Below are 24340 nucleotides of genomic sequence, written 5' to 3' on the forward strand. Positions count from 1 at the left end.
GGGTGGAGCCAGTCCCTAGGGCAAGCCGCTTGCCCTGGCTGAGCTGGATTAAATCAGCGCTCTACTGGGTGGAGCAGACCCTGGGTGGAGAGATGGGGGCAGAATTCCAATGGTGTCTGCCAGTGACTGTGTCAACACACCTGTAACAACAATGGCTGCCGCCAATGTCTCAGTCCCTGGAGAGGTCTCACTTCCCACCAAGATGCACCCAGAGCCTATCAGGTGAGTCTCTTTTCACCAAAGGACGGTGCATCTTTCTTTCTGGTAATTTTAGGTTGCTTTCTGAGATGGGAGAATTTGTGCTTAGGCCCTTTAAGAGCTGGCTTGTTTTTATTTTCTTATGTCTGATAGCTTTTCTGGGGATATTCCCCCTTGTTTTTAGTAGCCAGCAAGGCCAGATATTATGACACTTATCTTGGTTGTGCTGGGTCCAAAAAATGCTTATAGCAGCAACAGTCCCCACTTAGGTCCCCCACTCCTCCAGGGAAGGCTATGTACATTTGGATTGCTCCCAGGTGGCCTTGAGGCACTGTGGTTTGGGAAGGATGCTTTTTTTCTCTACAGAAGGGAATTTCTGTCTCTTCCATCTCAGTCAGGACTGTTGCGTGTTGCATGGGTTCCTCTTATCAAGTTTTCAGTTCTCTTTCGGGGTAATTGTTCCAAGATTAGTTGTAAGTCTGTTGTGTCCATGGGAGGAGGTGAATTCAATTTTTCATATGCCGCCAACTTGACACCAATCCCCCAACTGTATTTTTATTGCAATTTTCAGTTGATTTCTGAGGCTCAGAGAAGTTAAGAATCTTGTGCAAGAAATTTATAATTGTAAATACTTACATTAAAAAAGAAGCAAGATCTCAAATCAACAACCTAACTTTACAACTTAAGGAATTAGAAAAGAAGAACAAACTAAACCTGAAACTTGCAGAAGGAAGGAAATTACAAAGATTAGAGTGGAGATCAATAAAGTAGAGCACAGAAAAACAATAAAATCAGAAGTTTATTTTTCAAAAAAGATTAACAAAATTGACAAATCTTTAACTAGATTGACTAAGACAAAAAGAGAGAAGATTCAAATTACTAAAATCAGGAATGAAAGTGGGAACAATGCTACCAATTCTACAGAAATAATAAGAATTTTAAGAATGCTATGAATAATTGTATGCCAACAAGTTGGATAACTTAGATAAATTGATAAATTTGTAGAAACATAAAACCTACCAAGATGGAATCATAAACTAATAGAAAATATGAATAGCCCTATAATTAGTAAGGAGATTGAATAAAAAAAAATCATTTGAAAAAACTCAACATTCTTTCATGATAAAATTACTCAAACTAGGAATGGAAGGAAACTACCTCGACAGAATACAAGCTGTATATAAAACAATGCACAGCTAACATACACAATGGTGAAAGACTTTAAGTTTTTGCTCTAAGATCAGGAATGAAACAAGGATGCCTGCTTTTGCCACTTCTATTCAAAATAGTATCGGAAGTCCTAGCCAACAAGTAGGCAAGAAAAAGAAATAAAAGACATCTAAATTGGAAATGAAGAAGTAAAATGATCTCTGTTTTCAGATTATATGATCTTATACGTAGAAAACCCTAAAGATCTCACAAAATCTGTTAGAACTAATAAATTCAGCAAAGCAGCAGGATACTAAATCAACATGTAAAAATCAGTTGTGTTTCTACACATGACCAATGAACAATTCAAAAAGGAAATTAAGAAAATTTTATTTACAATAGCATCAAAAAGAATGAAATACTTAAGAATTAACTTAACCATGGAGGTTAAAGACTTATACACCGAAAAACTACAAAAACACTGCTGAAAGCAATTCAAGAAGATGTAAATAAATGGAAAGGCATTCCATTTCATGGATTGGAAGACTTAATACTGTTAAGATGACAATACTACCCCAAGTGATCTGAACATTCAATGCAATCCCTATCAAAATCCCAATGACCTTTTTTTGCAGAAATAACAAATCCACCATAAAATTCATGTGGAATTTCAGGACGCCATGAATAGCCAAAACAATCTGGAAAAAGAACTAGTTGGAAGACTCACACTTCCTGATTTCAAAAATTACGAAAAAGCTACAGTAATCAAAACAGTGTGGTACTAACATAAAGACAGGCATATAGACCAATGGAATAGACAGCCCAGAAATAAACCCTCACATATATGTTCAGATGATTTTTGACAAGGATACAAAGACCATTCAATGGGGAAAGAACAGTCTTTTCAACAAATGGTATTGGGAAAGCTGTATATCCATGCAAAAGAATGAAGTTGAATGGTTACCTAGCACCATAAACAAGAAATTAACTCACAATGTATCAAAGACCTAAATGTGAGAGCTAAAACTATGAAACTCTTAGAAGAAAACCTTAGTACAAGCTTCATGACATTCAGTTTGGCGATGATTTCTTGAAAAGGAAGCCAAAAGCACAGGCAACAAAGAAAAAATAGATAAATTGGACTTCATCAAAATTAAAAACTTTTGTGCTACAAAGGACACTATCAACAAAGTGAAAAGTTAACCCACAGAATGGGAGAAATAATTTTCAAATTATATGTCTGATAAGGGATTAATATCCAGAATATATAAAGAACTATTACACATCAACAATACAACAAAAAACAGCCCAATTTAAAAATGGTCAGAGGAACTGAAAAGACACTTCTCCAAAGAGAAACAAATGACCAATAACCACATGAAAAGATTCTCAATGTCACTAATCATAAAGGAAATCAAATCAAAACCACAATGAAATACCACCTCACACCCACTAGAATGGCTACTATAAAAAAACAAACAAACAAACAGAAAACAACAAACATTGGCAAGAATGTGGAAAAATTGGAACTTTTATGCATTACTGGTGGGAATGTAAAATGGTGCAGCCACTTTGGAAAATTGTATGGCAGTTCATCAAAAAATTGTACAAGGAGTTATCATTTGATCAGGCAATTCCATTTCTGGGTATACACGCAAAAGAATTGAAAGCAAGGATTTGAACAGATATTTGTACACCCACAGTCATAACAGCATTATTCACAATAGTCAAAAGATGGAAACAACTCAGAAGTTCATCAACTGATGATGGATAATTAAAATGTGATATACATATACAAGGGGATATATTTCAGCCTTAAAAAGGAATGAAGTTCTGATATATGCTACAACATGGATGGAACATATTGAAGACATTATGCTAAGTGAAATAAATCAGACACAAAAGGACAAATATCATCTGATTCCACTTATACAAAGTACCTAGAGTTGTCAAATTTATAGAGAAATAAGGTAGAATGATGGTTGCCAGAGATTAGGGTGGGAAAGTAGGGAGTTATTGTTTAATGGGTACAGAGTTTTAGTACAGTAAGAGGAAAAAGTTCTGGATGGATACTGGTAATGTTTGCAGAACAATATGAATGTACTTAATGCCACCGAACTGGACACTTAAAAATGGTTAAAATGGTAAATCTTGTATATATTTTACCACATTAAAAAATGGTACATCAAAAAAAAAAAAAAAGAATCTTGTGCAAGGTCACACAGTAAATGCCAGAAACAGGATAAGAAACCTAATATATTTGGTTCAGAGACTGAGCTCTTAACCACTTTGCCATTTTGTTTACTGTAATTGTCCCTTGGTTGATATTCTGCCCTCTGTGACTTCTATCCATTTTGCACAACAGTGGTAGAGTCATCCTCCCAGGAAGATGTAGGATGGAGCGAATGGTCACTTAAATTCCACATCCAGGCTGAGGAGGTCGCTTCTGCTGGAACTGACCAGGTTGGAGACCTCACACTGATAATCCCCGGCATCCCCCCTCCTGACGGGGTCTATGGTGAGGATGTTGTTGTCCTGGGACAGCTTCATCCTCTCTGTGAGCCATAGACTCTGGTTATTGAAGAACCAGATCTCCACTGGATGGAGATCCTGGTATCATTTGTGAGGCTTGTCAGGCCCATGGTGTCCTTATTTTCTGTGACTGTAGTGTTGCTGGCTTGGATGGAGGGCTGTGCCACTGGATCTGTGGAGAAATAGTGGAGGGGACTGACTGAGAGTGAGTCTGGGGCCATAGTCCTTCCACAGACATCTCAGCCACTCAAGGGCCCCAGTGAACTCTGTAAAAGTGACCCAGAAGATGGCCCTGATTCTGTGAACAGGGTTGTGTGTCTTTATTCAGGTGACAATCTGTAAAGAGTGGGCTGCACTTCCTCTATGACTCCCAGATCACCCAGGATGTCCCCTGACCAGTTCGCCTGGACATCTCTGTAGTATCAGCACCAGGAAACTCTTCTCAGGCCACGTGTCCAGCATTTCATCATCAAGTGGAGTTTCTCTCTCATGGACTTTCATTGACTTTTTTCTAAAACTTTCTTTTACTTTAAAAAGATCAGATGCTATTCCCTATATACACCTCCATGTATGTTGCGGAAGGCAGGCTTGCCAGCTCTGTCCATCTCTGTGGCTGACGGAACTTTATACAGTAGAGACGGCATTTACTTCTTGTTAAATGAGGATGGCCCCACACAGTCTTCATAACCTTAGGCACTGAAAAGTTTTCAATCTAAAGGATTTCTCACTCTGAAGAGGCATTTTACCTCCAGGTCTCTGGATTGAATATCATGGTAAAGGAAATCTTTAGAGAAGTATTTACAGATTGTCATGCTGCAGGGCCATGAAGTGGGGCAGGTCTGCCCAGGTGTTCCATGGTGACTGGCATGAGACAGTGACTCCGCAAAGGGTAGAGCAGAGTTAAGACTAGAAATGATCCAGAAAAGAGTGAGGGGGATAGGCGGGGGCTGACTGGCTTTGGCAGCAGAACCATGTGCTCTGCCCTTGGTCTTTAAAGTCTCTTCCCTCACTGCAGAGGACAGTGAGGACCATGTTGACCTCTCCTGAAATATAAGTGGATGTTTTCAAATGCAGAAAGGGTAACCAGTGAAAAGGAGGGAAATCTAGCCTTCATGGATCATTTGTAAACATAATTATGAGACAGAAATCTGAGGAGAAGTTAAATTATTGCTATATTGAAAATTAGTATTAATGCCCCAAAGATCTAAGACCAGTTTCTGGAGGAATATCTCTAGAAAGCACTAAAGGTCATAGACTAAGTTCTGCAGTGCAACCAGGATCACATTATGATCAAAGGAAGATGCTAAATTGGGTTTGAAATCAATGACTCCTTGCGGGGAGAGAGACCTGTGAGTCCTGTTAAGGGGACAAATGATCAGGGGACAAGTCTCACATGTCTCTGTCATATAAAGGGAGGAATGCTACCAAATTAGTCGAAATCTTATGTGTTATGTTGGTAAATTTAGGAAAAACATCTCTGTCACCAATTTATATGGACAGTCAGGTAAAATGGGAAGAAGGTCTAACACTTCCATGTGGCTTTCTTTTGACTTCAGGAAACACAAATTTGATCAAATTTGTCCAAACCAGGCAGTGTCTAAGTGAAAGGATATCACCATCTGAGAGCATCCTACCCTATGGTAAAAGACCTACGTGTGTGAAATAGACAATATACCAGTCAGATGGTGCAGAGTCTGACCAGCGTCACCTTGGGAAGGTCTCAGGAACCACTGGAGGAACGGGAGCCTCACCAAGATGAGGATGTGAGTCAGGAGTCAAAAGGGTGGAATAAGCCTGTGAGCTTTCGCGGACTGCAGACCTGTCCTTCTGCCTTTGACTTGCTAGTTGAGTCATGTAGAGAGTAGATCGAGGGGTCACACATCCTTGTCATGTGGCATGTTCCACTTGTTGGCATCATGTAAGGAAAGATCCCTGGATGGGGCACAGCCGAAGCTCATTCTTCTGGTGACCTGGGAAATCTGGCTCATGCGGGAGGCTCAAGGGGCTGCTGTTCCCACTGATTTCTGCGTCGTTTACTATTGCCCAGGAGGGTGGGCCTGACCACAGCTGTTAAGTGAATCAAGAGAAGGGTTGATGGTGGAGTGAGCTGTGCAGAGTAGCGGCAGTCCCAGGTGGAATGAAGGAGTAGGAAGCCATGGAAGAAGCAGTGAGAGCCAGTAACATCCTAGGCTGTGAGCAGTGGGGGTTACAAGTGACTTCAAAGACCCCAGAGATCAAGAGCCCATGCTTGCCCCAGAGGGAGGACCAGTGCAGCCCTGAGAATCCTCCCATGCTGAGCAGCCCCACAGTCAACACAAGACTCTCCTCTCAGAGTTGTCTTAGGGGCTGGTAGTCAGAGGGATGGAACATGAGTCTTAGCCCCTGGAGAGACTGGCAACAGATGTGGCCATAACCTCCCAGGATTCTGAATCCAGGTTCCTGTCTGGGAGGAGATTATGGATCATTCATTCATTCGTTCACCAATCATTCCTTCCCTCCTTCATGAAAGAGCAATTGAGTTGTTGGGCCCTGTGCTGGTTGCAGGTGTAGAGTGGGGAGTGAGAAAGTAAAGTCCTTCCTTTATACTCCAGTGGGAGTGGTCCCAACACATCAGGAAACAAATAAGTGATTTCAAGTCCAGTCCAGGGAGGTGTGGATCAGCCACCTGAGGGGGAAGCCTGAACATTCCTGGCACTGACTCTGATTGTTGATGAAAGTAATTTAGTTCTTGAATAAAAACATATTAATTGGCCATTTGCTCTCAATCCCCAAACCAGAAAATCTACCTTGAGCTGTGGATCCCTAAGAGGAAAGGATCTGATCCAGTGGCTGGTCTTGGGGTCCATAGATGCTGAAAAGGGCCCCTTGAGTGGTGGAGAGATTAAGGCTGTGGCTTCACTAAGATCTTGCCATGACTCTGATCTGCCACTCATAGTCTGTGTGACCCTGATTCAATCACTGTATCTCCCCGTGCCTTAATTTCCCCTGAATAAAATCAGGTAGTCTCTGGATTATCATGTTATCTGTAAATTGACCTTAAAATATCCCCAAATACCTAAAGCTTAGTGTGGAGGACCTGCCCAAATAAAAGGCAACTATTACTATTTGCATTCATGAGAGAGAGCTCCCTGGGACTGATCTCTGGTGGATGAGGAGCTGCCAGGAGCATCTTCTGTCCTCTGTTTCTCCCTGGGGATGCTGACCATCCTCTGGGGTCCCTTATGTCCCCAGGGCTGTTGGCTAATGGCCTGGGGGCCATGTCCATCTGTGCTCTCCATGCCAAGTCTCAGGTGAAGGAGCAGGCTCCACCCCTGCCCAGATGTGGCTCTTGGGGCTGAGCCTTGGCTGGTGACCAGCACATGAACCTCAAAACCTGGGCACTTGGGAAATCATTGCTCCCAGTCAGCCCTGGTCACTGGAATCAGGGGCCCTGGCACAGGGGTCTAGGCAGGGGCTTCCCGCACTGAGCTTTTCTGTGAGGATCCCAGGGGGCCCCTCTGGCGAGGCCCAACTAAGCCCTGCTGAGTCTTTCTCAAGTTCATGGTCCCAGGGTTGCCCAGGGGGCTGGATTGAGACTGATCTCCTTCTGCTGAGTTACTCCCCTTGGACTGGTCCTTCTCTCTGTGGGGAATGTCTGCAGGGTCCAGATTCCAGAAAAAGAATTCCAATCTTTTGAAATTTGTCTCCACTGTGTGTGTCCTGAACTAAAGGCTCAATCCACAACCTGAGATGTAATGCAGAGGGGGATGTAGGCACAGTCCAGGCCTGTCAGTCCTGTGTGTGTGAAGTAGAATTCACCCCACCCAGAGGTCAGAGAGGAATCACTCATGGTGTATGCAGAGCTGTCCAAAACCTACTTCACTTCGAAAATTTTTCTTTATGATTTGTAGGATGTAGTATCCTGTGTCCTCATGGGTGATGTACTGGAACAGCAGGGATCCATTGGGGTACAGTTTCTCTTGATCACTGTGTACAGGCCCTGGGGTAATTTCTTGTCTGTCTACTACATATGATGCAATTTGATGTTTAGGCTCTACTCTTTCCCCTTTTTACCAACCATACCCTACAAGATTCTCAGGCAGATTGTGGACAAGAATAAGAACTGACAATGTCAGTTCACATTTTTGAACACGTATTGACTCAATTATTCCACCTTTGTCCATTGCCTATCCACAACAACTCTATAAATAAAGTACATCATAACCATCATTTTACAGATAAGAAAAAGATTCTATTTAGAGTTTAATAACATATAGGAGGGGAAGAGGATCACTTATATTTCACATATAACCTGAAGAGGTCACTTTTACTGAAGCTGACCCGGTTGGAGACCTCACAGTGATAATCCCCAGCATCCTCCATCCTGATGGGGTCTATGGTGAGGATGCTGTTGTCTTGGGACAGCTTCACTATCTTTGTGAGCCATAGATCTCATCCAGGTCAAGGTCCACAGTGAGTTCTGTAAAAGTCACCCAGAGGATGGCCCTGATCCTCAGCAGAAGGTCAAGTGTCTTTGGTCAGGTGATGATCTGTAAGGGGAAGGCTGCATCTCCCCTTTTGACCCCCATATCACCCCAGGTTGACCCTTGACTAGTCCTCTTGGACATCTCTGTAGTATCAACACCAGGAACCTCTTCTCATGGCATGTGTCCTACAACCACTTCAAGGTTTGAATTTTTCTCCCATGAAGTTTCATTGACCCATTTCTAGAACTTTCTTTAACTTCAGAAAAGACCAAGTCCAGAGTGACGTCAGCGTCATGGCAGAGTGAGCTTTACCGTAAACTCCTCCCCTGATAAGATACAACAAAAGAAACAGTCACAGACCAACAATGGACTCCCAGACAGCAAAAAGCAAGATCGGAAAGATCCAAACTACCGCACATCTGAAAGAGGAATGTGCTGGGCCCCTGGAAGAAGTGGGGAGAGGTAAGGAGAACTCCTCTCCCTCCCCATCAGATCAGCGATCCCGGTCCGTGCAGCTCCCAGAGAGGGGGGAGGGGTGGCCCTCTGCGGGGAAACTGTAGCTCTTCAAGCTCTCTCAGCCAGTGGGAAACTTCCACACAGAGGACTAAGAACAGCTACAGGGCTACCATCAACATCTGAGCAGCCCAGGAGAGTGGATAATGAGGAGAGAGCAAGAAGCCCCCCACGCCAGTGACCCTGGAGGCAAAAGAAAGAGCCCCACCCCCCACATGCTGGACACTGCAGCTCAGCCGACCAGACCAGACCAAGCGGCCAGCAGATCACAGCAAACAGCCTGGGCAGAGTGCAGGGGGCTCAGATTACACAGCCCTTAACCCCTACATGGTGGCGGTGGGTGGAAATTGCAACCAGAGATTTCCAGGATGAGGAAAAATAAAGCCAATACAGGAACCACAATGCAAAGGTACATGAAATCACCAGTCCAGAAGGAAAATTACAAGCACCCAGAAACCAACCCTGAAGACACAGAAATCCATAACCTAAATGACAGAGATTTCAAAATAGCTACCATAAAAAAAACTCAATGAAATACGAGATAACACAGACAAAAAATTCAATGAGATTAGGAGTTTCCTCACAAAAGAGATTGAAATCATAAAGAAAAACCAATCAGTACTGATGGAGATGAAGAACACAATGGAGGAGATAAAGGAGAATCTGGAATCTTTAAAGAACAGAGCTGACAATATGGAGGAAAGAGTTAGCATTATAGAGGATAGGAATACAGATATGCTCCAGATGGAAGAGGAGAGAGAACTAAGACTAAAAAGAAATGAAGAAAGTCTCTGAGAAATATCTGACTCTGTTAGGAAATGTAACATAAAAATTATAGGTATTCCCAAGGGAGAAGAGAGGGAAAGAGGAACAGAGAGCCTATTCAAGGAAATAATAGCTGAGAACTTCCGAAATCTGGGGAAGGAGCAGGAAATACCAATAAGTGAAGACAATAGATTGCTTAAATACGTCAACAGGCAAAGGCCCGCTCCACGACATGTAGTGGTAAGGCTGGCTAAAGTCAATGACAAAGAAACAGTATTATGGTCAGCTAGACAAAAACAAAAAATAACATACAAAGGAACTCCCATCAGGCTCTCAGTGGATTTCTCAACAGAAACTTTACAGGCTAGGAGAGACTGGAATGATATATTCAAAATACTAAAAGACAAAAACATTCAGCCAAGAATACTCTATTCAGCAAAAATTTCCTTCAAATATGATGGAGAAATAGTAACTTTCCCAGATAAACAAAAGCTAAGGGAGTTCATGGCCACGAGACCCCCACTACAAGAAATACTCAAGAAGGCCCTCAGGCCTGAAAAAAAGAAGAGAAAGGGAATACAAAGCTTGGAGCAAGGAGAAAAATAGGTAGACAAAATCAGAAAAATAGTAGATCTTTACCGGAATTGGTTAGCAACCACTTAAATACCAAAATCAAAGATCAAAGGAAGGAATTCACCAAAAATAAATATAACTTCATCACTGTAAACACACACCCACAACACAAGATAGAATAAGGTATAATAAGAACGACTTAGAAGGGGAAGAGGAAAGTGATTGAATTGACTTAGTATAAAGAAATAAGAGGCCATCAGATAATGGACTACCTCATACACAAGATTTTTTATACAAACCTCAAGGTAACCACTAAACAAATAATCAAAACAAAATCACATATGATAAATAAAGAGAAAACTAGAAGAATCATAAGACAGAACAACCAAACTGAATTGGCAGTTCAAAACAAATGGGACAAGAAACAAAGGAAATGCAAAAGAACCAGAAAATAAGTGACAAAACAGCAACATTAAGCCCTCATATATCAATAATTACCCTAAAGGTAAATGGATTGAACTTTCCAATCAAAAGATACAGAGTAGGAGTGACGTCAGCATCATGGCGGAGTGAGCTTTCCCATGAATTCTTCCCCCACAAGGTACAACAAAAGCAACAGCCACAGACCAACAACGGAATCCCAGACAGTGAAAACCTAGAGCGGAGGGATCCACACTGCCGCACATCTGAGAGCGGAACGTGCTGGGCCCCTGGAGGAAGTGGGGAGAGGTAAGGAGAACTCCGCTCCCTCCCCATCAGATCAGCGATCCCAGTCCGCGCGGATCCCAGAGAGGGGGGAGGGGCGGCCCTCGGCGGGAAAACTGTAGCTCTTCGGGCTCTCTCAGCCAGTGGGAAACTCCCGCACAGAGGACTCAGAGGAGCCACAGGGCTACCATCAACATCTGAGCACCCCAGAGAGCAGATAAAGAGGGGCAAACGAGAAGCCTCCCACGTCAGAGACCCAGAGGGCAAAAGAGAGAGCTCCTCCTTCCCCGCAACCCGGAGTCTGCAGCTCGACCAGACCTAGCGATCCGAGGCAGACCTGAACAAACTGGACTGGACCCGTGGATCGCAGCGGGAAAAAAAAAAAAAAAACAAAACTGCGGATCGCAGCAGAAAAACTGGGGCAGAGCGCAGGGGGCTTAGACTACACAGCCCTTTACCACCAGACAGTGGCGGCAGGTGGAAATTGCAACCAGAGACTTCCAGGATGAGGAAAATCAAAACCAACACAGGAACCACAATGCAAAAATATATGAAATCACCAGACCAGAAACAAAATGACAAGCACCCAGAAATCAACCCCGAAGACACAGAAATCCATAAACTAAATGACAGAGATTTCAAAATAGCTATCATAAAAACACTCAACGAAATACGAGACAACACAGACAAACAATTCAATGAGATTAGGAGTTTCCTCACAAAAGAGATTGAAATCATAAAGAAAAACCAATCAGTGCTGATGGAGATGAAGAACACAATGGAGGAGATAAAGGAGAATCTGGAATCTTTAAAGAACAGAGCTGACAATATGGAGGAAAGAATTAGTACTTTAGAGGATAGGAATACAGATATACTCCAGATGGAAGAAGAGAGAGAACTAAGACTAAAAAGAAATGAAGAAAGACTCCGAGAAATATCTGACTCTATTAGAAAATGTAACATGAGAATTATAGGTATTCCTGAGGGAGAGGAGAGGGAAAGAGGAACAGAGAGCCTATTCAAGGAAATAATAGCTGAAAATTTCCCAAATCTGGAGAAGGACCAGGAAATACCAGTAAGCGAAGCCAACAGGACACCTATATATATTAACAGACAAAGGCCTTCACCACGACACCTAGTGGTAAGGCTAGCCAGGGTCAACGACAAAGAAACAATATTAAGGGCAGCTAGACAAAAACAAAAAATAACATACAAAGGAACTCCCATCAGGCTCTCAGCGGATTTCTCAACAGAAACTTTTCAGGCTAGAAGAGACTGGAATGATATATTCAAAATACTAAAAGACAAAAACTTTCAGCCAAGAATACTCTATTCAGCAAAAATATCCTTCAAATATGATGGAGAAATAGTAACTCTCCCAGATAAACAAAAGCTAAGGGAGTTCATGGCCACGAGACCCCCACTACAAGAAATACTCAAGAAGGCCCTCAGGCCTGAAAAAAAGAAGAGAAAGGGAACACAAAACTTGGAGCAAGGAGAAAAGTAGGTAGACAAAATCAGAGAAATAGTAGATCTTTATCGGAATAGGTTAGCAACCACTTAAATACTAAACTCAAAGATCAAAGGAAGAAATTCACCAAAAATAAATTTAACCTCATCACTGTAAACACACAGCCACAACACAAGATAGAATAAGGTATAACAAGAGCAACTTAGAAGGGGAAGAGAAAAGTGATTGAATTGACTTAGTATAAGGAAATAGGAGGCTATCAGATAATGGACTATCTCATACACAAGATTTTTTGCCCAAACCTCAAGGTAACCACTAAACAAATAATCAAAGCAAACCCACATATGATAAACAAAGAGAAAACTAGAAGAATCATAAGACAGAACAACCAAACTGAATTGGCAGTCCAAAACAAATGGGACAAGAAACAAAGGAAATGCAAAAGAACCAGAAAATAAGTGACAAAACAGCAACATTCAGCCCTCATATTTCAATAATTACCCTAAATGTAAATGGATTGAACTCTCCAATCAAAAGATACAGAGTGGCAGGATGGATTAAAAAGCAAGATCCAACAATATGCTGCCTTCAGGAAACACATCTTAGCACTAAAGACAAGCACAGGCTCAGAGTGAAAGGATGGAAGACAATACTCCAAGCTAATGGCAAACAAAAGAAAGCAGGTGTTGCCATACTCATATCAGACAAAGTAGACTTCAAGATAAAACAGGTTAAGAAAGACAAAGAAGGGAAATATATAATGATAAAAGGGACACTCCATCAAGAAGACATATCACTTATAAATATATATGCACCCAACATAGGAGCACCAATGTACATAAAACAACTATTAACAAACCTAAAAGGAGACATCAACAACAACACAATAATAGTAGGGGATCTTAACACCCCACTTACAGCAATGGATAGATCATCCAGACAAAAAGTTAATAAAGAAATATTAGACTTAAATGAAAAACTGGACGAGATGGACCTAGTAGACATATACAGAGCACTCCACCCAAAAACAGCTGACTACACATTCTTCTCAAGCACGCATGGAACATTCTCTAGGATAGACCATATGTTGGGAAACAAAGCAAGCCTCAATAAATTTAAGAAGATTTAAATCATAACAAGCATCTTTTCAGACCATAAGGCTATGAAACTGGAAATGAACCAGGAAAAAAAAACTGGGAAAGTGACAAAAATGTGGAGATTAAACAACATGCTACTGAACAACCAATGGATCATTGATGAAATTAAAGGAGAAATCAAAAACTATCTGGAAACAAATGAAAATGATAACATGCCATATCAAACCATATGGGATGCAGCAAAAGTGGTCCTGAGAGGGAAACTCATAGCGATACAAGCCCACCTTAACAAACAAGAAAATGCCCTAATAGGCAACCTTAAATTACACCTAACAGAACTAGAAAAAGAAGAACAAACAAAGCCCAAAGCCAGCAGAAGGAGAGAAATAATAAAAATCAGAGCAGAAATAAATGATATTGAGACCAAAAAAACAGTAGAAAGGATTAATGAAACAAAGAGTTGGTTCTTCGAGAAGATAAACAAAATCGACAAACCCTTAGCCAGGCTTACTAAGAAAAAAAGAGAAAAGGCTCAAGTAAATAAAATTAGAAATGAAAGAGGAGAAATTACAATGGATACCATGGAAATACGGAGGATTAAAAGAGAATACTATGAGAAATTATATGCCAACAAATTGGACAATCTAGAAGAAATGGATAAATTCTTAGACTTATACAACCTCCCAAAATTGAACCAAGAAGAAATGGAGAATCTGAATAGACCAATCACAAGTAAAGAGATTGAAATAGTAATGAAAAACCTCCCAAAAAATAAAAGTCCAGGACCAGATGGCTTCTCCAGTGAATTTTACCAAACATTCAAAGAAGATTTAATACCCATCCTCCTCAAACTATTCCAAAAAATAGAGGAAGATGGAACACTTCCTGAATCATTCTATGAGGCCAACATCACCCTGATACCAAAACCAGACAAAGACAATACAAAGAAAGAAAATTACAAGCCAATATCGCTGATGAACATTGATGCAAAAATCCTCAACAAAATATTGGCAAACCGAATACAACAATATATTAAAAAGATCATACACCATGATCAAGTGGGATTTATACCAGAGACGCAGGGATGGTTCAACATCCGCAAATCAATCAACGTGATACATCACATCAACAAAACAAAGAATAAAAACCACGTGATCGTCTCAATAGACGCAGAGAAGGCATTTGACAAGATACAACATCCATTTATGATAAAAACTCTCAATAAAATGGGAATAGAAGGAAAGTACCTCAACATAATAAAGGCCATATATGACAAACCCACAGCTAACATCATACTCAACGGGCAAAGACTGAAAGCCATTCCTCTGAGAACAGGAACGAGGCAGGGCTGCCCACTCTCACCACTCCTGTTCAACATAGTACTGGAGGTTTTGGCCAGAGCAATTAGGCAAGAAAAAGGAATAAAAGGAATCCAAATAGGTAACGAAGAAGTGAAACTCTCACTATTTGCAGATGACATGATTGTATATATAGAAAACCCTAAAGAATCTGTTGGAAAACTGTTAGAAACAATCAACAACTACAGCAAAGTTGCAGGGTACAAAATCAATCTACAAAAATCAGTTGCATTTCTATATGCTAATAATGAACTAACAGAAAGAGAGCTCAAAAAGATAATACCATTTACAATTGCATCAAAAAGAATAAAATACCTAGGAATAAATCTTACCAAGGAGGTGAAGGACCTTTACAATGAGAACTACAAGACATTATTGAGGGAAATCCACGATGACATAAAGAAATGGAAAGATATCCCATGCACGTGGATTGGAAGAATAAACATAGTTAAAATGTCTATATTACCTAAAGCAATCTACAGATGCAATGCAATCCCAATCAGAATCCCAATGACATTCTTCACAGAAATAGAAAAAAGAATACTAAAATTTATATGGGGCAACAAAAGACCCCAAATAGGTAAAGAAATCCTAAAGAAAAAGAACAAAGCAGGAGGCATCACAATTCCTGACTTCAAAACATACTACAAAGCAATAGTAACCAAAACAGCATGGTACTGGTACAAAAACAGACACACAGATCAATGGAACAGAATTGAAAGCCCAGAAATAAAACCACACATATACGGACAGCTAATTTTCGACAAAGGTGCTAAGAACATGCAATGGAGAAAGGAAAGTCTCTTCAATAAATGGTGTTGGGAAAACTGGACAGCCACATGCAAAAGAATGAAAGTGGACCATGTGCTATTGCCATTCACAAAAATTAACTCAAAATGGATCAAAGACCTGAAGGTGAGACCTGAAACTATAAAACTCATAGAAGAAAATATAGGCAACACACTATTTGACATTGGTTTTAAAGGAATCTTTTTGGATGACATGCCTACCCAGACTAGGGAAACTAAAGAAAAAATAAGCAAGTGGGACTTTATCAGACTAAAGAGATTTTATAAGACAAATGAAACCAGAATCAAGATGAACAAACAACCAACCAGCTGGGAGAGAATATTTGCAAAACATACATCTGACAAGGGGTTGATCTCCATAATACATAAAGAACTCACACAATTGAACAACAAAAAAACAAACAACCCGATCAAAAAATGGGCAGAGGAAATGAACAGACACTTCTCCAAGGAAGATATACAGATGGCCAATAGGCACATGAAAAGATGCTCAACATCACTAATCATCAGGGAAATGCAAATCAAAACAACACTAAGATACCACCTCACGCCCGTTAGAATGGCTATAATCACCAAGACAAAAAACAACAAATGTTGGAGAGGATGTGGAGACACAGGAACCCTCATACACAGCTGGTGGGAATGCAAATTGGTGCAGCCTCTATGGAAAACGGTATAGAGATTCCTCAAAGAATTAAAAATAGAGATGCCCTATGATCCAGCCATCCCACTACTGGGAATCTATCCAACGCACCTGAAATCAACAATCCCAAGAGGCTTATGCACCCCTATGTTCATTGCAGCATTATTCACCATAGCCAAGAAGTGGAAGCAACCTAAGTGTCCCTCGACTGACGATTGGATTAAGAAAATGTGGTATATATATATACAATGGAATACTACTCAGCCATAAAAAAAGACAAAATCGTCCCATTTGCAACAACATGGATGGGCCTGGAGCGTATTATGTTAAGTGAAATAAGCCAGAAAGAGAAAGACAAACACTGCATGATCTCACTCATATGTGGAATATAAACCAACACATGGACAGAGAAAACTGGACTGTGGTTACCAGGGCAGTGGGGGTGGGGGGTGGGGGGTGGGGGGTGGGCACAAGGGGTGAAGGGAGTCATATATGTGGTGATGGACAAACAAAAATGTACAACCCAAAATTTCACAATGTTAGAAACCATTAAAACATCAAAAAAAAAAAAGATACAGAGTAGTAGGATGGATTTAAAAGCAAAACCCAACAATATGCTGCCTCCAGGAAACACATCTCAGCTCTAAGGACAAGCACAAGCTCAGAGTGAAAGGATGGAAGACAATACTCCAAGTTAGTGGCAAACAAAAGAAAGCAGGGGTTGCCATACTCATATCAGACAAAGTAGACTTCAAACTAAAACAGATTAAGAGAGACAAAGAAGGGAAATATATAATGATAAAAGGGACACTCCACCAAGAAGACTTATCACTTATAAATATATATGCACCCAACCTAGGAGAACCAAAGTACATAAAGCAACTATTAACAAACCTAAAAGGAGACATTAACAACAACACAATAATAGTAGGGGATCTTAATACCCCACTTAGACCAATGGATAGATCATCCAGACAAAACGTCAATAACGAAACAGTGGACTTAAATGAAAAACTGGACGAGATGGACCTAGTAGACATATACAGAGCACTCCATCCAAAAACAGCTGACTACACATTCTTCTCAAGCATGCATGGAACATTCTCAAGGATAGACCATATGTTGGGAAACAAAGCAAGCCTCAATAAATTTAAGAAGATTGAAATCATAGCAAACATCTTTTCAGACCATAATGCTATGAAACTGGAAATCAACCACAAAAATAAAAGAAACTGGGAAAGTGACAAAAATGTGGAGATTAAACAACATGCTACTGAACAACCAATGGATCATTGATGAAATTAAAGGAGAAATCAAAAACTATCTGGAAACAAATGAAAATGAAAATATGCCATACCAAATCATATGGGATGCAGCAAAAGCGGTCCTGAGAGGGAAACTCATAACAATAGAAACCCACCTTAACAAACAAGAAAAAGCCCAAATAAGCAACCTTAAATTACACCTAACAGAAATAGAAAAAGAAGAGCGAACAAAGCCCAAAGCCAGCAGAAGGAGAGAAATAATAAAAATCAGAGCAGAAATAAATGAAATTGAGACCAAAAATACAGTAGAAAGGATTAATGAAACAAAGAGTTGGTTCTTTGAGAAGATAAACAATATTGACAAACGCTTAGCCAGACTTACTAAGAAAAAAAGAGAAAACACTCAAGTAAATAAAATTAGAAAGGAAAGAGGAGAAATTACAATGGATACCACAGAAATACAAAGGATTATAAGAGAATACTATGAGAAATTATACGCCAACTAACTGGACAATCTAGAAGAAATGGATAAATTCTTAGACTCATACAACCTCCCAAAACTGAACCAAGAAAAAATGGAGAATCTGAATAGACCAATCACAAGTAAAGAGATTGAAATAGTAATCAAAAGACTCCCAAAAAATAAAAGTCCAGGACAAGATGGCTTCTCCAGTGAATTTTACCAAACATTCAGAGAAGATTTAATACCCATCCTTCTCAAACTATTCCAAAAAATAGAGCAAGATGGAACACTTCCTAAATCATTCTATGAGGCCAACATCGCCCTGATACCAAAGCCATACAAAGACAATACAAAGAAGGAAAATTACAGGCCAATATCACTGATGAACATAGATGCAAAAATCCTCAACAAAATACCAGCAAACTGAATACAGCAATACATTAAAAAGATCATACACGATGATCAAGTGGGATTTATACCAGGGACACAGGGATGGTTCAACATCCGCAGATCAATCAACGTGATACACCACATCAACAAAACAAAGTATAAAAACCACATGGTCATCTCAATAGCCGCAGAGAATGCATTTGACAAGATACAACATCCATTTATGATAAAAACTCTCAACAAAATGGATATAGAAGGAAAGTACCTCAACATAATAAAGGTTATTTATGACAAACCCACAGCCAACATCATACTCAACGGAGAAAGACTGAAAGCCATTCCTCTGAGAACAGGAACAAGGCAGGGCTGCCCACTCTCACCACTCCTATTCAACATAGTACTAGAGGTGTTGGCCAGAACAATTAGGCAATAAAAAGGAATAAAAGGAATCCAAATAGGCAACGGAGAAGTGAAACTCTCACTATTTGCAGATGACATGATTTTATATATAGAAAACCCTAAAGAGTCTGTTGGAAAACTATTAGAAACAATAAACAACTACAGGAAAGTTGCAGGGTACAAAATCAATCTACAAAAATCAGTTGCATTTCTGTATGCTAATAATGAACTAACAGAAAGAGAGCTCAAAAAGATAATACCATTTACAATTGCATCAAAAAGAATAAAATATATAGGACTAAATCTTACCAAGGAGGTGAAAGACCTATACAATGAAAACTACAAGGCATTATTGAAAGAAATCGATGATAACATAAAGAAATGGAAAGACATCCCATGCACATGGACTGGAAGAATAAACATAGTTAAAATGTCCATATTACCTAAAGCAATCTACAGATGCAATGCAATCCCAATCAGAATCCCAATGACATTCTTCACAGAAATAGGAAAAAGAATACTAAAATTCATATGGGGCAACAAAAGACCCCAAATAGCTAAAGCAATTCTAAGAAAAAAGAACAAAGCTGGAGGCATCACAATCCTTGACTTCAAAACATACTACAAAGCAATAGTAATCAAAACAGCATGGCGAAAGGGATAGTTCGGCACGTGTGTGTGGTGATGGGTTGTAATTAGTATTTGGGTGGTGAACATGATGTAATCTATGCAGAAATAGAAGTATAATGATGTACACCTGAAATTTATACAATGTTATAAACCAATGTTACTGCAGTAAACAAAAAATTAAAAAAAAAAAAACAGCATGGTACTGGTACAAAAACAGACACACAGATCAATGGAACAGAATTGAAAGCCCAGAAATAAAACCACACATATACGGACAGCTAATTTTTGACAAACGAGCTAAGAACATACAATGGAGAAAGGAAAGTCTCTTCAATAAATGATGTTGGGAAAACTGGACAGCCACGTGCAAAAGAATGCAAGTGGACCATCTGCTATCACATTCACAAAAATTAACTCAAAATGGATCAAAGACCTGAAGGTGAGACCTGAAACCATAAAACTCATAGAAGAAAATATCAGCAACACACTATTTGTCATCGGTCATAAAGGAATCTTTTTGGATGACTTGCTTACCCAGACTAGGGAAACTAAAGAAAAAATAAGCAAGTGGGACTTTATCAGATTAAAGAGCTTCTACAAGACAAACGAAACCAGAATCAAGATGAACAGACAACCCACCAGCTGGGAGAAAATATTTGCAAAACATATATCTGACAAGGGGTTAATCTCCATAATATATAAAGAACTCACACAACTGAACAACAAAAAACAAACAACTCGATCAAAAAATGGGCAGAGGAAATGAACAGACACTTCTCCAAAGAAGATATACAGATGGCCAATAGGCACATGAAAAGCTGTTCAACATCACTAATCATCAGGGAAATGCAAATCAAAACAACATTAAGATATCACCTCACACTCGTTAGAATGGCTATAATCACCAAGACAAAAAACAACAAATGTTGGAGAGGATGTGGAGAAACAGGAACCCTCATACACAGCTGGTGGGAATGCAAATTGGTGCAGCCTCTATGGAAAACGGTATGAAGATTCCTCAAAGAATTAAAAATAGAAATACCCTATGATCCAGCTATCCCATTACTGGGAATCTATCCAACGAACCTGAAATCAACAATCCAAAGAGACTTATACACCCCTATGTTCATTGCAGCATTATTCACTATAGCCAAGAAGTGGAAGCAACCTAAATGTCCCTCAACTGATGATTGGATCAAGAAGATGTGGTATATATATACAATAGAATAGTACTCAGCCATAAAAAAAGACAAAATCTTCCCATTTGCAACAACATGGATGGGCCTGGAGGGTATTATGTTAAGCGAAATAAGCCAGAAAGAGAAAGACAAACACTGTATGATCTCACTCATATGTGAAATATAAACCAACACATGGACAGAGAAAACTGTATTGTGGTTACCAGGGGCAATGGGGGTACAGGGTGGGCACAGGGGTGAAGGGAGACATACACATGGTGATGGACAAACGAAAATGTACAACCCAAAATTTCACAATGTTATAAACTATTAAAACATCAATAATAAAAAAAAAGACCAGGTCCAATTCCCTATATAAACTTCTGTATGTGTTGGGGAAGGCAGACTTGCTAGCCCTGTCCCTGGAGCCAAGGGAGCTTCATACAAAGTGAGAAGAAATTTACTTCTTATTAAATATTTTTTATTAGGGAATGAGGACATCCCCACCCAGTCTCTGTAACCTTAGAAATTAAAGAGTTTCCAATCTAAAGGATTTCTCACTCTGAAAAAGACTTTTACTTCCAGGTCTATGGTTTGAATATCGTGATGAAGGAAATCTCTAGAGAGAAACGGTTACAGTTTTAACAAAACAACAGGCACTGTTAGGAACAGAAGGAAACTACCCAATATGACAAGGGTCATAAACGAAAAGATCACAGTTAACATAATGCTCAATGGTGAAACATGAAAATTTTCCTTTAATATCATGAACAAGACAAGGATACTGCTTTCACCACTTCTATTCAACATAGTATAGGAGTCCTAGCCAGAACAATTAGGCAAGAAGAAGAAATAAAAGGCATCCAAATTGGAAAGGAAGAAGAAAAATTAGCTCTTTTGGCAGAAGACATAATATTATATGTCGAAAACCCTAAAAATTCCACCCCCACACAAAATATCAGTTACATTTATATACAATAACAATGAACAATCCCCCCAAAATTGAAAACAATTCCATTTACAGTAGCATTAAAAAGAATAAAATACTTAGGAATAAACTTAACCAAGGAGGTGAAAGATGCGTACACTGAAAACTACCACATGTTCTGAAAGAAATTAAAGAAGACACAAATAATGGAAGGACATCCATGCTCATGGATGGGAAGAATTAGTATTATTAAGATGCAAATATATTACAACTATCTACATATTGGATAAAATCCCTATCACTTCTTTCTCAGAAATAGAAAAACCCAACCTAAAATTCATATGGAATCTAAAGGGACCCTGAATGGTTAAAACAAACTTAAAAAAGGAGAAAAAATTGGAGGACTCACACTTCCTAATTTCAAAACTTATCACAGAGCTAAAGAATTAAAATAGCATGGTGCTGGCAAAAAGACAGACATAAAGATCATGGAATACAGTAGAAATCCAGAAATAAACCTCAATTATATGATCAGATGATTTCAACAAGGGAGCCAATACCATTCAATAGAGAAAGGATAGTCTTTTCAACAAATGGCATTGGAAAACTGGATATCCACATGCTGAAAAATGAAGTTGGACATTGCCTTACACCATATACAAAAATTAAGTCAAAATGGGTCATATCCTAAAGTAAGACCTAAAACTATTAAACTCTTAGAAGAAAGTATAGGGTGAAAGCTTCATGACATTGGATTTGACAATGATTTCTTGAATATGACACTAAGAACACAGGCAAAAATAAAGAAAAAAATAGATAAATTGGACTTTGTCAAAATAAAAAACTTCAGTTCATCAAAGGACACAATCAACAGAGTCAAAGGTGACCTATAGAATGGGAGAAAATAATTTGCAAATTATATATCAATAAGGGGTTGGTATCCAGAATACACAAAGAACTCCTAAACTCAATAACAACAACAAAACCAAATAACCTGATTGGAAAATCACTTGAATAGACATTCAAATCAATGCTACAAAGATGTACCCCCTCGTATCTATTAGAAGGCTACTATCAAAAAAACAGAAAATAACAGGTGCTGGAGAGGATGTGGAAAAATTGGAACTCTTCTGCATTGTTGGTGGGAAGGAAGAATAGTACAGCTACTGTGGAAAATGGTATGGTGATTATTCAAAAAATTTTGAAAATAAAAATTTTTTCAAAAATATGAGCTATTACTTCCAGGCTCTGACTGTTTATGGACCACATGTAGGTGGCATTCTGAGTCTCGGGTTCACATTAACACTACAGCGTCCTTGTGCTCCAAGGGGTTGGAGTTGCTGGTTGTGATGACAGGTGTGGGTAACTGCACCGTGCAGGGAACAGAGAGAACATTGCCCTGTGTGATACCTTGATTCCTCTCAGGAATCTTCAATCAGAGTTGGCATCTCTCACCTCTCAGCCAAACTGAGTCCTTAAAAGAATAAGGCAGGTTTGTGTATCTCAAGACAAAGGCGTGAGGATCCGAGCGCTCAGAGAATGTAAGGCCACCTGCTCTGTGTCTGGGAGAAAACACAGACTTTCCCAAGTGTCAATATGTGTTGGTTGCAGGTGTAGGGTGGGGAGTGAGGTGGCAAAGTCCTTCCTTTATACTCCAGTGGAAGTGACACCAACACATCAGGAAACAAATAAGTGATTTCAAGCCCAGTGCAGGGAGGTGTGGATCGGCCACCTGAGGGGGTGGCCACAACATTCCTGGCATTGTCTCTGATTGCTGATACAGGTAATTTAGTTCTAGAGTAAACACAGATTAATTCTCCATTTGCTTTCACTCCCCAGGACACAATCTCTCCCTCTGAGCCAGGGACACCTGAGAAGAAAGGCTCTCTCCCAACAGCTGCTCTCTAGGTCCATAGACGCCTCTTATTAAGGCCCCCGGGTAGAGGAGAGGATGAGGCTGTGGCTGCAGACAACCTTGTGTGACTCTGATCTGCTGCCAGTGGTCTGTGGGACCCTGGTACAGTACTTGTGCCTCAGTTTCCCCTAAATAAAATAGGAGAAATGGTAAATGATCTCAGGCTTCCCACGCTGAGTTAACCTTAGAAAATCTCCAAATACCTGACCTAAATCTTGGTATAGAGGAGCTGCCCAAAAAATAGTATCTGTTATTATTTCAACCATGAGAGAGGGCTCCCTTGGCCTGATGCTTGGTGGGTGAGGTGCTGTCAGGAACATCTTTTCTCCTGTTTCTCCCCTGGGGACAGTGACCTTCCTTTGGAGATCCTAAGTCCTCCAGGGTAGTCGGCTAATGGCTTGGGGACCTTGTCCATCTGTGCTATCCATGTTGAGTCTCAGGTGAAGGATCAGGATCCACCCTTGCCCAGATGTGGTTCGTGGGACTGAGGCCTGGATGGTGACCAGCTCAGGAACCTTGGTACTCAGGCAACCCTAAGTTCCAAGTCAAACCTGCCCAGGAGGCCAAAACCCAACCCGGACACAGGCTCCCCAGGGTCATTGGAGTCAGGACCCTTGGGACAGGAGTCTGTCCAGGGGCTCCCCAAGCTGAGCTCCTCTTTGAGGACCCCCAATGGCCCCTCAGGCCAGGCCCTGACTAAGCCCTGCAGGGTCTTCCTCAGGGCCATGGTCCTGGGGAGGAGCCCAGGGGGCTGGACTGAGACTGATCAATCTCCCTCTGCTGAGTTACTCCCGTCAGTCTAGACTGATCCTTCTCTCTGCAGGGAATATCTACACAGGGCAAATTAGGGGAAGGGAATTCTGATCTTTTGAAGTTTATAGCCAATGTGTGTG

At 40.2% G+C, this 24340-nt stretch overlaps 1 protein-coding gene across 1 annotated transcript in view; it reads right to left on the bottom strand.

Moving 5' to 3' along the window:
• The window catches only part of LOC131397989 (carcinoembryonic antigen-related cell adhesion molecule 3-like), a 43167-nt gene that overhangs the window by 13130 nt on the left and 5697 nt on the right, over nucleotides 1-24340 (bottom strand). The gene's annotated exons all lie outside the window — the stretch shown is intronic.

The sequence above is a fragment of the Diceros bicornis genome, chromosome 34, assembly GCF_020826845.1.
Source record: "Diceros bicornis minor isolate mBicDic1 chromosome 34, mDicBic1.mat.cur, whole genome shotgun sequence".
Lineage (NCBI taxonomy): Eukaryota > Metazoa > Chordata > Mammalia > Perissodactyla > Rhinocerotidae > Diceros > Diceros bicornis.